The sequence below is a fragment of the Tachyglossus aculeatus genome, chromosome 17, assembly GCF_015852505.1.
Source record: "Tachyglossus aculeatus isolate mTacAcu1 chromosome 17, mTacAcu1.pri, whole genome shotgun sequence".
Taxonomy (NCBI): Eukaryota; Metazoa; Chordata; class Mammalia; order Monotremata; family Tachyglossidae; genus Tachyglossus; species Tachyglossus aculeatus.
Genome location: NC_052082.1, coordinates 47,836,079 through 47,842,078, shown reverse-complemented (window position 1 = coordinate 47,842,078; position 6,000 = coordinate 47,836,079).

Below are 6,000 nucleotides of genomic sequence, written 5' to 3'. Positions count from 1 at the left end.
AGCCTCATAAGGGACAGGGACAATATCTGATTATCCTTATGTACTCCAGAACTTATATTATAAATGATTTATTCATGGGAATGTCTGTCTCCCCCTCTAGACTGTAAGCTCCTTATGGGCAGGGAAAGGTGACTGCTACTTCTGTAGTAAGCGCTCAAATGCTATTGATTGATTGAGTGATCGGTCTGTAAAATGGGGCTTAAATAGCTGTTCTCCCTCTCCTTTAGACCGTTGAGCCTCATAAGGGACAGGGACAATATCTGCTTATCCTTATGTACTCCAGAACTTATATTATAAATGATTTATTCATGGGAATGTCTGTCTCCCCCTCTAGACTGTAAGCTCTTTATGGGCAGGGAAAGGTGCCTGCAACTTCTGTAGTAAGCGCTCAAATGCTATTGATTGATTGATCGATTGAGCTGTAAAATGGGGCTTAAATAGCTGTTCTCCCTCTCCTTTAGACCGTTGAGCCTCATAAGGGACAGGGACAATATCTGATTATCCTTATGTACTCCAGAACTTATATTATAAATGATTTATTCATGGGAATGTCTGTCTCCCCCTCTAGACTGTAAGCTCCTTATGGGCAGGGAAAGGTGACTGCTACTTCTGTAGTAAGCGCTCAAATGCTATTGATTGATTGAGTGATCGGTCTGTAAAATGGGGCTTAAATAGCTGTTCTCCCTCTCCTTTAGACCGTTGAGCCTCATAAGGGACAGGGACAATATCTGCTTATCCTTATGTACTCCAGAACTTATATTATAAATGATTTATTCATGGGAATGTCTGTCTCCCCCTCTAGACTGTAAGCTCCTTATGGGCAGGGAAAGGTGCCTGCTACTTCTGTAGTAAGCGCTCAAATGCTATTGATTGATTGATTGATTGAGCTGTAAAATGGGGCTTAAATAGCTGTTCTCACTCTCCTTTAGACCGTTGAGCGTCATAAGGGACAGGGACAATATCTGATTATCCTTATGTACTCCAGAACTTATATTATAAATGATTTATTCATGGGAATGTCTGTCTCCCCCTCTAGACTGTAAGCTCCTTATGGGCAGGGAAAGGTGCCTGCTACTTCTGTAGTAAGCGCTCAAATGCTATTGATTGATTGATCGATTGAGCTGTAAAATGGGGCTTAAATAGCTGTTCTCCCTCTCCTTTAGACCGTTGAGCCTCATAAGGGACAGGGACAATATCTGATTATCCTTATGTACTCCAGATCTTAGCTTAGTGCTTAGCACGTAATAAATGCTTAACAAATACCACTGTTAATATATTCCCCAGAAGGAAATGGGCAAGCTGGATGCTTGGGAGAAGGCCATTTTTCTCTGGGTGCCTAGGGCTGACTTCTTACATAGCCAACAGCATCTCCTGGGCGTAGAAGTCCCAGGAGATTTTTCTGACCCTTCTTCTTCTCTCAAATCCTCACTGAAGGGCCTGGAGCCCCAGGCCTGGATCAGTTCCGCTGCAGCTGACCCTGCTCTGGCAGCTAGTTCCTGTTTCAACTTTCAGAAGAAGGAGAGGGGAGGGGAGGAGAAGGGTTAGTAATACGTTTCTGCTCCTAAACTATCGCTGGGGGAAGGGTAGGGAACGGAGAGGAAGACGGGAGAATCAATCAATCAATCAATCATCGTATTTATTGAGCGCTTACTGTGTGCAGAGCACTGGACTAAGCGCTTGGGAAGTACAAGTCGGCAGCACATAGAGAAGGTCCCTACCCAACAGTAGGCTCACAGTCTAGAGGGGGGAGACAGAGAACAAAACATATTAACAAAATAAAATAAATAGAATAGATATGTGCAAGTAAAATAAATAGAGTAATAAATACAGGTCGAACACAGCCCCTGCGTGCAGTCTAAGTAGGAGAGAGGACAGATATTGAATCCCCGTTTTACAGATGAGGAAACTGAGGCTCAGAGAAGTCGAGTGACTTGCCCCAGGTCACATCACAGGTAAGGGGCAGAGGTGGAATCAGAACCCAGGTCCTCCGAGTTCTTTCCACTAAAACATGCTGCTTCCTCTTTAGATCCAAATGTCCCCAATGTCTAACACGCCTTCAAACCCCCAAATTAAGAGCAGATAGGGACCACCCAAATGGGTTTAAGGAAATACACCATAGTCATTTCCTCTCCATTTTATGACACAGCAACTGTTAAGTGGGAATTCAGCAGCAGGCTAGTGGGAAGAAACTGATTGATTGAAACTCAGAACCCTCCCTGAACCTTCGTCCGAACACTGCACGAATCTGCTTTTTGGAAATGGGCAAAAATGCAGTTCCCCCACCTGAAATTATCTGAATGTCAGCATCACTTCCTCAGGCCTGAACCCGGGCTCCTCGGAGAAGCAACGTGGCCTAGTGGATACAGCACCGGTTTGGGAGTCAGGAGGTCACGCGTTCAAATCCCGCTCTGCCACTTGTTTGCTGTGTGACCTTAGGCAAGTCGTTTCACTTCACTTCTCACTTATCTTTTAGACTGTGAGCCCACTGTTGGGTAGGGATTGTCTCTATACGTTGCCAACTTGTACTTCCCAAGCGCTTAGTACAGTGCTCTGCACACAGTAAGCGCTCAATAAATACGATTGATTGATTGATTGATTCTCTGGGCCTCAGTTCCCTCATCTGTAAAATGGGGATTAAGACTGTGAGACCCACTGGGGACAGGGGCTGTGTCCAATTCTATTATCTTGTATTCATTCATTCAATTGTATTTATTGAGCCCTTACTGTGTGCAGAGCACTGTACTAAGCGCTTGGGAAGTACAATTCAAGTGCTTAGAACAGTGCCAGGTGCATGGTAACCACTTAACAAATACTGTTATTATTATTTTTAGAGAAGCAGCGTGGCTCAATGGAAAGAGCCCGGGCTTTGGAGTCAGAGTTCATGGGTTCAAATCCCGGCTCCGCCAATTGTCAGCTGTGTGACTTTGGGCAAGTCACTTCACTTCTCTGTGCCTCAGTTCCCTCATCTGTAAAATGGGGATTAAGACTGTGAGCCCCACATGGGACAACCTGATCAACTTGTACCCTCTCCAGCGCTTAGAACAGTGCTTTGCACATAGTAAGCGCTTAATAAATGCCATTATTATTATTATTATTATTATTATTATTATTATTAAGGGCAGGAGGGCGAACACGTCCTGCTTTGGAAAAGGCTGTGTTTGTGGATCTCCCCAAGAATATATTTCTCCTCAAAAAGTCCCCATCATTATTATTATTATTATAGCAGGAAGTCTCCCAGAAGCCCTCTGATCTCACACAATGGGTGCCCTCTTTGTCTGGTCCATCATGCAGTCAGTGCCTTTTCGGGCACCATTAGCCAAACCATTAGGAGAAGACACACCCCAAAAGTCAAAATCCAATCTCAAAAATGTGTCTCTGGGGTGCCAGACTCCAGAGCCCAAAGGAGTCTGGACAGCTGTAATGGCCTCTGCTTACGCTCCCCATAACTTTTTAAAATACCCCCGTGTTGACCGATCCAAGGGTAATGCCCATTTAATTCAGCCTCTGATGCAGAGCAATCAATTGCTTCACACCGCAACCTGTTTATCCTATACGGCCTGATGCTTAACACATAAATAAATGAGTACTACACAAACCAAAGCACTTAAGAGCAAAAAGGTTAAGTTTCATCTTGTCCCACAAATAAAAAAAACACTGGTTTCATCTAATTTAGGACGAGTCATGCCTCAGCTTTCCCCTAGAAACACGGTTTTTCCTCTTACATCATAACATAGATTTCAGTTGGGCCTGACAGGTGTTTTCAGAATTTCTGGTCTTCCTGTGGGGTGATGTCCCCTGGCCCTGACTCTCGTGAGTAAAGCTGGGCTCCGGTGGGGAATGTGTCTGAGTGAAGACTGCAAAATTAAGGACTTTGGGCAAGTCACTTAACTTCTCTGGGCCTCAGTTGCCTCATCTGTAAAATGGGGATTAAGACTGTGAGCCCCACATGGGACTGTGAGCCCGCTGTGGGGTAGGGACCGTCTCTGTATGTTGCTAACTTGTACTTCCCAAGCGCTTAGTATAGTGCTCTGCACACAGTAAGCGCTCAATAAATACGATTGAGTGAATGAATGAATGAATGACAACCTAATCACCTTGTATCCCCCCAGTGCTTAGAACATTGCTCCGCACATAGTAAGCACCTAACAAATGCCATTCTTCTTCTTCTTCTTCTTCTTCTTCTTCTTCTTCTTCTTTCTTCTTCTTCTTCTTCTTTTTCTTCTCCTCCTCCTCCTCCTCCTCCTCCTCTTCTTCTCTTCTTCTTCTTCTTCTTCTTCTTCTTCTTCTTCTTCTTCTTCTTCTTCTTCTTCTTCTTCTTCTTCTCCTCCTCCTCCTCCTCCTCCTCCTCCTCTTCTTCTCTTCTTCTTCTCCTCCTCCTCCTCCTCCTCTTCTTCTCTTCTTCTTCTTCTTCTCCTTCTTCTTCTTCTTCTTCTTCTTCTTTTTCTTCTTCTTTTCTTCCTCTTCTTCTTCTTCTTCTTCTTCTTCTTCTTCTTCTTCTTCTTCTCCTCCCCCTCCTCCTCCTTCTCCTCCTCCTCCTCCTCCTTCTCCTCTTCTTCTCCTCCTCCTCTTCTTCTTCTTCTTCTTCTTCTTCTTCTTCTTCTTCTTCTTCTTCTTCTTCTTCTTCTTCTTCTTCTTTCTTCTTCTTTTCAGATTGCATCACAGTAGACTGTCCAGCAGACCCTAATGACTGTGGTATATTACTCGGTGCCAAACACTAGGGTAGATACAAGATAATCAAGTTGGATACAGTCCACTAGAGGCTCACAGTCTTAAGGGGGAAGAACTGATATTTAATTCCCATTTGACAGATGAAAAAACTGAGGCACAGAAAAGTCAGGTGACTTGCTCAAAACCACACAGCAGACAAGTGACAGAGTCCCGCTCTCTCTCCCTCTTTTATGGTATTAGTTAAGCACTTACTATTTGCTTACTATACGCTTACAGCATCGTACTAAGTGCTGGGGTGGATACCAGCTACTCAGGTTGAACTGAGTCCCTGTCCCATATGGGGCTCACAGTCTTAATCCCCATTTTACAGATGAGGTAACTGAGGCCCAGAGAAGTGAACTGACTTGCCCAAGGTCACACAGCAGGCAAGTGGTGGAGCCAGGATTAGAACCCACGTCCTTCTGATTCCCAGCCCTGGGTTCTTTCCACAAGGCCAGTGGCTTCTCCAGACCATAGATCACCCAGTCCATGGGATCCCACTCAACATGAGCTCCCCTGTGGTCCTAGACAGCACGCTGGTCTAGTTCTTCTTTTTCTTTCTTTCTTTCTTTCTTGTTTTTTCTTTTTCTTTCTTTCTTTCTTTTTCTTTATTTCTTTCTTTCTTTCTTTCTTTCTTTCTTCTTCCTTCCTTCCTTCCTTCTTTCCTTCCCTTCTTTCTTTCTTCCTTTCTTTCTTTCTTTCTTTCTTTCTTTCTTTCTTTCTTTCTTTCTTTCTTTCTCTCTTCTCTCTTTCTCTCTCTCTCTCTTTCTTTTCCTTCCTTCCTTCCTTCCTTCCTTCCTCCCTCCCTCCCTCCCTTCTTTCCTTCTTTCTTTCTTTCTTTCTTTCTTTCTTTCTTTCTTTCTTTCTTTTTCTTTCTTCCTTCCTTCCTTTCCTTCTTTCCTTTTCTTTCTTTCTTTCTTTCTTTCTTTCTTTCTTTCTTTCTTTCTTTCTTTCTTTCTTTCTTTCTCTTTCTTTCTTTCTTTCTTTCTTTCTTTCTTTCTTTCTTTCTTTCTTTCTTTCTTTCTTTTTCTTTCTTTCTTTCTTTCTTTCTTCCTTTCTTTCTTTCTTTCTTTCTTTCTTTCTTTCTTTCTTTCTTTCTTTCTTTCTTCCTTCCTTCCTTCCTTTCTTTCTTCCTTTCTTTCTTCTTTTTCTTTTCAATAGTATTTATTAAGTGCTTACTATGTGCTAAGCACTGTATTAAGCACCGGGGTAGGTACAAGGTAATCAGGTTGAATGGACATAAATAAATATTTATTTATTTATTTTATTTGTACATATTTATTCTATTTATTT